General features: G+C 36.7%; 1 long non-coding RNA gene across 1 annotated transcript in view; it reads left to right on the forward strand.

Annotated features, from left to right (window-relative positions):
• Window positions 1-10992, forward strand: part of LOC126927203 (uncharacterized) — a 39547-nt gene extending 28555 nt beyond the window's left edge. Inside the window, exon 2 of the long non-coding RNA XR_007715283.1 lies at window positions 10935-10992. This is a non-coding gene — a long non-coding RNA (uncharacterized LOC126927203). The remainder of the gene's footprint in view (window positions 1-10934) is intronic.
• Window positions 10993-12781: the final 1789 nt, after the last annotated feature.

Genomic DNA, 12781 nt, shown 5'->3' on the forward strand with positions numbered 1-12781 from the left:
TTCGCAAAGTAATATAAAATAATACTACTGATTTGTGTCAGAATTTTTCAGAATTTTTTCTTAATCTCTTGTTTTTTCCCTTCAAATTTATTATTTATTATTTATTCGGTGCTTTTTCCCTTCAAATTTATTATTTATTATTTATTCGGTGTCACGAAAACCGATTAAATATTAAATATCTTAAATATAGATTGAAATGAAAGCTTGTCATTTCTCGTTCCGTTGTCACTTCAAAGTTGTTAGTTCAAAGGTTCTCGTACATCATAAAGCAAGGGATCAAATCTTTAACTTATTGATGTGAATACCTATCACGAGCGAAACAGAAATGCTAAGATCCTTTGGAACGATAATAATAAAATTGCATGCATAGGAACCATGGATGGAACACAAGGCAAAGGTGTAGATGGTATTATAAGCTTTGAAACGAGCGTATAGGACGAGAGAAATTGATCAAAAAATTGAGTTGAGCCCTTTGAAGTTAGGAACAACATACTTTGATGTTTTGTTTAAAGGAGAGATATTGAGCTGTGCAAAAATTGTATAGGTTCTCTGAAGGTAAATAGGATTTTGTTGCTGAGTAAATAAACGAGATTTCAAGTTTCTCTTGAATATTGGAAATTTAAAGGTTTTGATGGTATTTTATCGTTATATTACTTCTAAATTTTAAAGGACCAAATCACATGGCTGAAATTTTTAAAGTCTTTCTATATCTTTGAGGAAGTAAGATAAGGTTGATAGATAGTCGTTGTTGGTACTTAACCGAGTATGGTCATATAGTCGATTAAATGAAATTTCTATTCTTTCAGATATATATCGTCAAATATATATTATATATCAATGTTAATTGTTATCTGTGTTGGCGTAGTGAATAAACACATTGATGTTCGGTGTTTCAATTATCAGAATTATAATCGATGTTAAATGTATAGAGTGTCAAAAAATTATTTGTTATAGCTGTGGAAGATGGAGATCTGTTAGAGAAAATGGATCATGAAATTGATCTTGAGTATAATTTTCAGACAAAATTTTTTATTACATCATAAAGTACTCATCACGAGAAACGAAAGTTTCAGAAAACATACTTTTTGCTTCAAATAATTAAGATAAAATTTAGATACGGGGCTTTCAGCTTATGAAAGTCGAAGAGAAGATATATATTCCTCATATTGGTCATATTCTATTTAAATTCGTAACTACTCGTTCCATTTACGTTATCAATAAAACATTTTTCTCGTCAAGCTACCTAACAGAAAGACCTTTTTGTCACTCTAAATTGCCTCAAAAGAAAATCCCTTGTCAAACATACCATGTTTCTCGTACGAAAATCCAAAAAGGATTTTCCAAAAAGATACATTCAGTGAACCATGGTTTGTGACTGGTGAGCTTGAAAAGAGATGAAGCGTCGAAGCGTCAAAGTTTATATTCCACGAAGCTCTCGACCCTTCTATCTCAATAATCCTGATCAAAATTCGAATGAACTACCCAACGAAACGATCACCGTTTTCTATAGAATCTCTTTAAGCATTCTTCATTAAGGAATCGTCAGATTTTACCCCATTACGTTCTTCCATCACAATCTTCGTAATGATGAATAAAAAAATAAAAGCTTTTAAAACCCGACAGCGCTGTCATTTTCTAAAAACGTCGTCTTTATACTCCTGATGGCCACGAGCACATCCGACTATCAAATATAAAATGCATTGTGAGTGTGTCATCAGCATAATTTTCGTGAAAAGAGCAATTTTTCTTGATAACTATAATTTGTAACATAGATTAAAATCGCTGATTTGATCCCTCTGATATTGTTGTCTTATGAGAGTTTCGCCTGGTCTTAATTGGTTCTGTTGATTCTTATCGTTGTGAAAAGTCGATTCGCTATATATCTTTTGTATAGAGAACTATTATGTGATGTAAGAGTGTAATGTTGTAATATTTGTGATCCTTACTTTATTAATTTTGTCACTGAGCCGTTCTTTGGTTCGTTGAGCAGTTCATGTTCCCTACTTGTTTCGCTTGGGACTTTCATAATCTTCGTAATTACAATAAAAGGTTTAATTTGTAATAAGTTAAAGATTTGGTCCCTTGCTTTACGATGTACGAGAACCTTTGAACTAACAACATTGAAGTGACAATTGAACGAGAACTGACAAGCTTTCATTTCAATCTATATTTAAGATATTTAATATTTAATCGGTTTTCGTGACACCGAATAAATAATAAATAATAAATTTGAAGGGAAAAAACAAGAGATTAAGAAAAAGTTCTGAAAGAGACACAAATCAGTAGTATTATTTTATATTACTTTGCGAATTACTTTTCAAGCATAAAAATAGTTTGACGGTCACTTGTAGTTCCTTCCCTGCCATTTCATTTATTAAATTCGTTTAATTTCGTAAACAAAGTAGCCACTCGTGGCGAGTTTCGTGTTTAAAACAGAATTTTGTCATACAGGCTGGTTGGTAATTGATAGTACAAGCGGAAAATTGGTGATTCTACTCGAAAAAAGAAGTCGAAAATATAGAATAAAAAAAATTAAAATATTACAATTACCATCAATAAGCTCAGCATCCACATATGACTATGTGACACATAGTGACTGACGCATCCAGATATGGGACTATGGTTCTGAAGTGAACCATTTCTGGGTGAATCATCGACGGTAGTGACATTAAATTCGGTCGGATCTTCTGTGGGGTTCAGGCATTCGATGTTGCAACATCCGCGTACAACGCGGAATCTCTTGCACTTGTGTAATAAAAAGAAATCGATTAATTGTAGGGATCAATCGTCACTAGACTACTCGAAAATCCAGGTCATTCAAAGAATGAAAGAAGAAAGAATTGCTCCAATTCCACCATTGCTTTTGCAAAACTAGTATTTGAGAACCGTTGGTCAAATATATTATAACACTAAACGTACATTTCGGGAACAATAATTTGTGCTATGAAACAGAATACGATAAAGTTCAAAGGTTACATCGAATTTTCAAAATTTTATAAATTCAGGTGTATGACAGTATCAGTCAGCTCTTTTTCTGTTCCCAAGCGCCAAAATTCATTCCGACTACCATTTTACGTATTTTACAGAAGTAAGCCTTCATTCATCTCCCATTCCATCCACCAACATGCTCTCGACGTATTATCTTCTAAGTAAAATATTGATGTTGAGTCAGACATCCAACTGAATAATCTTTTCGGTGTTACTATAAGGCATTTAAAACCAGGGCTTGTGCTTATACGTTAGATGTAATACTTGGCATGAAACCTGCTGATATTAATATTAAATTTATGCATAGTAGGATGTTGGACCATTGTCAAAATGAAATTATTTAGCATCTTATATAGCCTGGCAAGGCTCGAACGTTTTATCTTCCTGTAGATTTTCTTTGCTTTTAGACTTTCCTTCCATTTCTCTGAATTGGTATCTTCTGTACACTATTTATAAAGGAAGAATAAATTACATGTTACATCCAAGTTACCAATCCAAATAATTTTAAGTAAGAAAAGAGATCTAATGCAGCAGTTTCAACTTAAATATAGATCCGACGATTATTTACGAACAAATAGTATAAATCTTTTAGCAATATGAAATTCGCAATATTTATTCAAATATTTATATTTATAGTACGCCATTAGCAAAGAAGACATGTTAGCGTGCGTTATCGATTTTACGCTTTTGCCACGCAAACATGGAAATTGCGATTCAAAATTGAATTTGCACTGAAAACGGTTGACGTTACGACATCAATAACATATTTCAAAAACACTGATGATATCATACGGAATCAGAGAGATTCTATGAAAAGTTAAACGCATAATCATCCTATTGTAAATAACAGGAACAGAAAGTACTCAAGGAATAATACAGAATCATCCTATCATCCTATCCTATTATACAGGATTGCTTTGATTCGAGCTCAAACATAGGGAAATCTGAAAGAATTTTTCGCAGAATTTCCTTCCCCTTTGAATTGGCTTTTATACAAAACGACTTTAACCTTTTCAGGGAAATACCTATAGAGTGTGACGATCTACGATTTTAAATAGAGGGGTATATCTGAAAAGAGGTGGATGTAAAACGTAGCATATAAAACGTAGATCAAATATTTATTCAAGGATTTTTTCTCTTCGCAGAGAATCAGGTTTTCAAGAACGATCGAATATGTATGCACTTGATTTACACGTGAAGTTGTCATTAAAAATATTGTTGCGTTTAAAAAGATAAATATTGATTTAAATTTAATGAAATTGTTAGTCCAATTGTTTTAAGCTTAAAGATATGTAGGTGTCACATTTATATATTGAAAACCTGGGAGCGGCATTAATTAACAAACCTAGTCACGCGCACACGTACTTTAAAACCATGCTTGAAAATCGATATTCCCTGAAACAATGCATCGTTCTGCGCTTCCAATTTATTTTCGCACGAAGAATCAGTCCATTCATCGTTGCCGTCACCATCGCTACTGTAATCTATATTACTCGAATAAATTCTATATCTTGATTGGAAAATCGCATATTTTAACGAACTTTCTGTGTTTTTTTTATGATTTTAATTGGCAATTTCCGAAATTGAACTATAGCTTGAGAATAAACCGATAATATTTGAGGGTATATATACATACATCATGTTTTTGATGGGTTTTGTAGTAAAATAATTGTAGAAAAAGCAAACTTTTTAAGAAAAAATTACCATATTCGAGTAATAAATTATAGAAAATTACCAATGTAATTTAAAACTTCAAAAGAAGAATCTATTACATGTAATAAAGAGAAGGACTTGTTCACGAACGGTAATTCAACAAATACATGCGTTGCAGAAACATAGTTTTACAAGAGAGAAGAATCTCTCTAGGAACTCGACGATGTCACGTCAAGAGAAAATTCAATAAAGTGATTACTAACCGTATTACCAGCGGCAATCGTGTTGCGGCAATTCGTAAATAAGTTAGTCGTCTATTTGGAGAAACGTCGCTGGCAATATCGTCACATTTTAATTACGTCAGCGCTATCAATTGGTCTTGGAAGAAAGTTTTCCATTATGTACTTTTGCCCACGGCGTCGTTCCAACAAATGAATCCGAGTTTTGAATCGCTTTCTCTTATATCACGAATTTGTAACGGTGTTTCTTCAAACTATAAACGATTGTAATGAATGCCTTTGCGTACAAAGACCGATACCTGGTTTGACTAGAAGCTTCAGCTAATTAGTGCCCCAGTTAATTTGGATGTTCACTACCACGCCACTTCCCCCGCCCCCCAAAAAGTGGCTTGGTGTCCTCCACGTAAAAAAAAAGAAAAAGGAAAAAAAGAAAAAGAGAAAGGAAAAAAAAGAAAAAGGGGAAAAAAAGAAAAAAAGAAAGGAAAAAAAAGAAAAAGAAAAAGGGAAAGAAAAGAAAAAAAGAAAGGAAAAAAAAAGAAATAGAAAAAGGGAAAAAAAAGAAAAAGAGAAAGAAAAAGAAAAAGAAAAAAAAGTTAATTTGGATGTTATAAAATGTTATACAACCAAGAACTTATCTTCTACTTGGTAGTCGCATAAGAGAAGACCGAGCCATTGAATCGCTCAGATAGATTAGCTGATTCGCTTAACGTATTTTTACTTCCGATGACGTAAACAAGAGCAGAAAGTACACAAGTAATAATACAGAAATGTCAAATGTACAGAGGAATAGATTTCGTTAAATCATTAGAACGTAACATTTCCTTATAATTCTATTTGTGTATAGCAAAATAGCTTGTGTGCTTTCATGAAATATAATTGATATTTAGAAGCTCTCATATAGGTAGATATATAGCTCGTGTTAATTAGTAATTTAACAATACATCATGACAACATATCATTTTCGTTTCTTCGTTTATCTCGTTATGCGCGTAAACGAATGTGTAAATAAAGACATATAATCAACGATAACATGTAGTGGCAAGCATTATAATTATCGACAAAGGAGAATATTGGTGAAATGATTGTGGGTGATTTCACTCGGTGTATCGGTAAATAAACTTTGATAGACATTGCCGGTGGATTCGCTGTCGGTGAAATCGTGTCGATGAAATAATTGTCAGTGATTTAAAGATAACCCAATTTATTGATCTCCCCTTCATAGAGTTGTACGTCTCTCTATAATACATACTCTACCTGGAAGGGCTGAAACATTTAGCTTAGTCACACTAAACTGAACTGGACTGCAAGTAAGAAGATTGAAATGCAAAATTCACGTGTGAGCGCAACGGTTTAGATGGAAAGTTCGATAAGGCGATTATGTATATTAACCCGAAAGAAAGCTCATGGCTTTGCAACGCGTTACACGCAACACGGAATTTCCCTCGCTGAAATAATCCTATTACAACGATACGATTTTCCTTAACAGATCTCGCAATGTAATTCTCCCTCTACAACATTTTATTAGGTTTGAAACACGAGAGTTTCGAAGCTCTGCAAAGTCTCGCGAATCTAGAAGTCGAGTTTCAACGTATTTTCGCTTCTTATTTTATAGCTGTTAATAGTTATTATCTCACTCTGCACGTACATCAAACGAGTACTTATGTAAATCCAAAGGAAACGGAAACAACCGAGAATAATTGAGGATAATTCGAATACGTACCGATTAGTAAAGTGTTTGGCAAAGAAAAAAAAAAAAGGAAAATTGTATCGGAGAAATAGGGGAAAAACGGTGGCGTACATCAAGCAATCTTTATGGCTGTAATACATTTATTATTCATTTATGTTCATTTTCTATCGCGTCACAGACCTTGAAGTAACTGGCAGAACGAGCATATAAATCTTGTATCGCTCGACCTGACTTCTCCCGATTCAAAAATATTCACCAGCCTGGGATCGTGCATCGCTAATTACTCCGTTCTACTTTTCGAACGCGTTTCCATCCATACAGAAAAGCAAGAAGGCAAACTCTATCGCACAGTCATGAAGAGATGCAAAAGCAAGAAACCAACCAACGACATGACGATCGACATGGTGAAAGCAGTCCTCCAGAGGCTATTCACCATGGGACACGGACCCTCCCATTACGAGGGCCGCCAAGAGGCAGAGACCGAAGAAGAAGAAGACATCAGCTTCAGCGTCGTCATCGGCGAAGGCGATGTCGTCGATGGCGCCGGAAGAATGAACACCAAGAAGGCTGCAGGAGTCGATGGAAGACTCCTGGACTGCTGGAAGCATGAGCTGGAAGCAAGCTGGAAACAGACTGCTGGAAAACGGCCAGAGTAATACTGCTAAGGAAGCCGGGAAAGGATCCCAGTCTCCCTAACGCGTACCGGCCGATAAGCATACTCCCAGCCATGAGCAAGATCTGGGAAAAATGCTTTAAGAAGATCATCGAGAGATGCATCGGAACGGACCCGTTCCATCGGAGGCAGTATGGGTTCAGAAAGAAGAATTAGCTTAGCGAATACCGATAAGAACAGGAAGAAGCAGAAACGGGCACAACGAATAGCCCTGTGCATAACAACGACGGCATACCGTACCGTCTCCCACGCGGCACTTTGCGTGTTGACCGGGAATCTCCCGATCTACATAAAGATAAAGATGCTCGGAGAGACTTACGAGTGGAACAAGATCCATAAGACCAAGATCGGCGCGGATGACGGCAACGAGCTGAAGGAGGAACTGGAGGCGCAAGGAAATTAATACAGAGTGCGCTGCTATTTACCAAAAAGAAGATGGACATCGATCATCACACCATGCAGCTGTTAACCGGGCATGGGAGTGTGGCGGCACTCGACACTAACTAGTGTCGGACGACGGCAGCAACATCTACAGCTCCCAGTGACAATTACAGCGGACCAGGCCCAACTACTACAACTATCACGCACGTCCAATAAATATATAACGCACACACGGCCACCTCTACATTGGTGACCCCGACGTGATCGACAGTAAAACTGAGGTCTGACCGTGATAGCATTACTGAGAACTTCCATCATCGCGAATCTAGACCTGTGGCAAGCTGGACCCTACCGCTACGACGAACACGGAACGGCCCTTCCTTCAACAAAAACTCGACCCCTCACCGCCGACTCACGTATGCAGGTGACTGGGTACGAAACGATGACCGACCAAGCCAGGAGTGATGTGGCCGTCGCAAAAGTTCATGGGCATTACCACTAGCACGTCATACTAAAAAATGGAACAGAGGCCTACGACCGTACGCGGAACGCCCGCACCGTACTGACAGGTATCCACCGCCACATTGAAGACTTCGAGCAACATCCGCACGAATTGGACAACAATTGGACAATTGGACGGTTTATTACACTAAGATTCTAACGCTATCACTGGTAAGGGGTACTGTGGCGGAACTCGACAAGCCAAATACCACCACTTGACACTAACTAGTGTCGGACGACGGCAGCGACATCTACAGCCCCCAGTGACAATTACAGCGGACCAGGCCCAACTACCACAACTATCACGCACGTCCAATAAATATATAACGCACACACGGCCACATCTACAGGAGTTTCGGTGTCTATAGAAAGAGGATTGGCAAGAGCAGCGACAGCAACTGTCTCAACTGTGGAGACCCTAACGACGATGCAGAGCACGCCCTCTTCACGTGCCCGAAGTGAACGTACAGAAGGATTGAGCTGGAGAACGCTCTTGGCGAGAACATAGACGTGGACAATCTGATCGCCACGGTGACCGCCAAGAACGAGAGCTGAGATAAATTCAGGCAATTTCGCAAGACCGTCATGTCTCACAGGAGGGTGACAGCGAAGGCCTTGATGGAAACAAGGAGGAGAACGAGAGCAACAACAACTACGCGGAGCAGTGAAGGCAGAGATACAAGACAACAAAGAACCACAGAAGGAGATCAGCCCAGTATTCTGAACTAGCTGAGAAGATGACGAGAGCAATACAGAATATACAGAATAACTGCCTGAAGAAGAAGATACAACGGGGCATGAAAGGACAACCCTGATGACTGCCGACAGGTTTTACCGGGGTTGTCTGTCCTCGAAGCAAAGGAAAAAGGAGGAGGGGTTTTTAGTGGGTATGGCAACAACATCGGCCCGAGTCCCACATAACCCAGTGATGCGGATCACTGGGTATGCGTAACAGCATTTTCCCCTCCTCACGCAAAAAAAAAAAAAAAAAAAAAAAAATAAACTATCACACTCTATCAATTTTAAGTTGATAATTTCGTTATTATATAATTTTTCTTAGTCTAAACTGAATCCAGGAAGAAGAACTTTCATCCAATTACATACTTCATTAATTCATGAATTATATTCGTTACCGTACGTACAAAAAGAAAGTTGACTGATATAAAAATTCAAAGGATAGAATTTCTAAGCTCGCGATTGGAAACAGATTCAGTTCAATGGTTTAATTTGCCATTTAATTGAATTCTCTGGCAATTTCAGCGAACTGTGGGCTTTAAAAGTGTCCCGCATTCAAACGCAAGACTTCTCCTCCACCTTTCCCTTTCTTTCAATTCCAACCTCAAGTAATTGACCAATTAATTCGAAGATATATTTACATGCTTGCAAGGGATTCAAACAACTTCGTTGCGTTAAATTCGCAATTATAACCAACACGAATGTCTCAATCAATGTGCAGCTCGAAACAAATAAAAGATAATTAACTTTTCAATATAACGATTGATATGTTTGATGAAGAAAAATGTATGAATTTTTAAAAACGTCTCCTAGTACATTTAGCATTTTTATAGTAAAAACTTAGAACACACACGCACACATATACTATTCCATGAAATGATTTACACAGCTATGAGTCTAATCCTATCATATTATAAAGGGATGGACGAACTTTTCCTAATAAATATAACTTTATACAAAATTTTGTTTAAAAAAATTAGTTTTTTATTCTCATTAAATTAATTTAATATCAGAATATATAATTTTAGTCGTTATCAAAATTTTATGTCAAATGCGTTCATAGATACATATATAAATAAATGTCTAATCCTATGTATTTATTTCAACTGAAATCTTAACTTAAATATTTATTAACAATATTCTGACGAATATGCAATGAAAGATAAAAACAACTCTATTTTTCTTATAGAATGTCTCATGCTTCTTACTCATTTTATGTTTCTCGTTGTCAGTGCGTAACTACTTATCAGCCGCAGGAATGCTAAGTTTTACTACTGAGAAACGAAGAGACATATAGATGCAAATATACGCTATCTCGCGTGAAAAAACATCAGATACATTAACCAGAAGGAATATCCGATACATATAAAATTCATAGCGTAGTTATTTATACATACGGAATATTTCTTTCTGTATGAAATATTCTTTCTTCTGAATTCTTATTATAAATGTATGTCCATTTCCTACCTTAAAATGTCTCTCCTTTGAAAAACTCCATTTAAATATAACGATCAACAAAATATTACCAATAAAAATATTAAAACGAGATGCTGAAAGAACCTTTTAATGAAGTACAAATGATTATTTCAACTTTAATTCTGTTAAATTTGAATTGAATCATTTATAAACCGAACAGGTGTATAAAATTTTATTGCGTAAAAATCGTGAAGCTGAAAATTAGGAACGAATAACGAATGGGTAACCTAGTTTCATTAAAAGGTACGTGTACGCCGATCCGCGTAACAACTTCGACACTCCAATTATTATAAAGCATGTATCCTTCAGAGATTTTTTGCGCGAACGCAAGATACCTTTTACACGTGCAACTGAATAAGTGGAACGTGATTTTCAATATTTCTTCTTGTAGAACTTGTAACAACATAACTGTTTTACGAATATTTTCCCTGACACTTTTAGAACGATGCGTAGAAATCTCCTTTTCTAATTAATAATTTCAGCATTTCTCTGAACAGTTTCGTTGCGATTCAAAAATATACAAAGCTTACGACGTGGTTGTTTAAAAATATTTATATGTAACAAGATTTCGAATTTGTCACATCAATCGCGATCTCAGCAGGTGTAAATTAATTCGTTCTAATGAACGAATAAATTAAACGGCTCGTGACAAAAATTAATCCTGTCCATGTTTGTCTTTCTAAAACTAATTCAAGGCGAGTTAAATGAATCGCTGTGTACCCTATTCGCGCAGCATGTGTTTTAACGACCAGCATGCAAGCGTTAACGGTGTACTTATTAATTAACGGTAACTTATTAATTAATTAAATTCGTGTATATCAAGTTTCCTATCATTTAATACTTTCGTGTAACTACAGAGATTTGATACTATGAAATGGAATATAAAACTTGGTAAAAAAACGCGCTTCGTTAGGAAATGAGGGTGATGATGCAAATATTTTTTGTAGCCATTATATAGAATTTCGATGGTATAATTAATCAGTATCCTGACGGGATATACCAGCCCCTGACGGGACGAAAGTGACGAAAATAATTTGCAAACAGATGAGGATTGCAAGTATTTTCGAGTCCTTCATGGTTGTAAAAAATCAGGTAATGTTGTCGCTGTAGAATATGGGAAAATCAGGCGTTTCAATATCAGTTGTGCGGGCACTGGAGTGCGTAGACCAGAAATATCTGCGACAAAAATCAGAATACATTTGTTTTCGCATGATTGGATCAATTTTGTGTAGGACTAAGCTGATTGAACCTAACACGGGATAATTGTCCACCTTACGACCTTAACAAGCCCGCTTGATTCCCTGTAAGTGCTTGAAATTGATGCTTGTATTCTTTCCAGATTAACAAGCTTTGCCCCCCTCCCTCTCTATTTCCTTAGATCGAGTTAGACTGCCACAACATATTATCTTTCTTCTTTGCTTTTCTTTTCTTTCGATCTTTTAAAGCCTTAAATCGCTGGTTATTACAGTGTATACAGTCAATTACCCTGTAAGTCGTAAGTACATGTTTTACGTTATTTTTCATTTTCCAGCTAAATTCCACAAAAACAAGAAATATACTTCCAACGTGTTTTCACGTGTCTCTAGCAAAGATCTCAAAAACAAGTTGCGGTGCAATTTAAGACGACAAATAGCACCGTGTGTCTCGTTGTGGGAACGCACGTGTAACGTAAATCACATCAGAGACCAGGACACACACACACACCGCGGGCAGGATGGTGTCCCGGTTGGCATACTTCCAACCCGATGGACCGATGAGGGAAACACATGGCGACCTTGGCGACAATGTATATTGCCGGAGTACCTGAGGATTCATTTATGGCCTAACGGTCCTTCCACCAAATGTTCTAGAAGCGTAGCAACGGTCACGTACGCCTACAGGGTAGTGGGGATAATGAGGGAACAGATGTCACCGAAAGTAAAAAGATTGTAACAGACTCAGTCTCGTACGGTCACGGCTAGAGCTCAGAAGTGTCTTATAAGTGTATAAACGAAGGAAAAATGAAGTTTTCTTCTTTCTTTTAAATTTCCTTTTATTTTACGTGACACACGCTTCGTCAGCTTTTTAAAAGCGCTCTCTGTCTGCTTTTTTCTCTCTTCACCGCCTATTCGTTTTTTCTTAACGAGTGAAACCGTTTATACGAGGACGGGAGCACAGAAATGACGTACTGGCAATTCTGTTTTGTGATGACACAAGCAGCCCGGTTTCAGTGAATTAAACCTGGCCCCAAGCTTCCAATTATCTCTCCCTTCCTTTCCTTTATTTTTCCCTTCTATATCGAGTTTGAGGTTTTCTAAATTTCCATTACAATCAACTATGGCTTTTCTCTATTTTATATGTTAGCCGATGATTCATGGCAAAAGCGTCGGCTGTAAAAATATTTGGAGTTGCAACAGCAACAAGTGTGTTTTCTCAAACAGAAAATATTGGAAGCGTACTCGTTGGCAA

The sequence above is a fragment of the Bombus affinis genome, unplaced genomic scaffold, assembly GCF_024516045.1.
Source record: "Bombus affinis isolate iyBomAffi1 unplaced genomic scaffold, iyBomAffi1.2 ctg00000078.1, whole genome shotgun sequence".
Lineage (NCBI taxonomy): Eukaryota > Metazoa > Arthropoda > Insecta > Hymenoptera > Apidae > Bombus > Bombus affinis.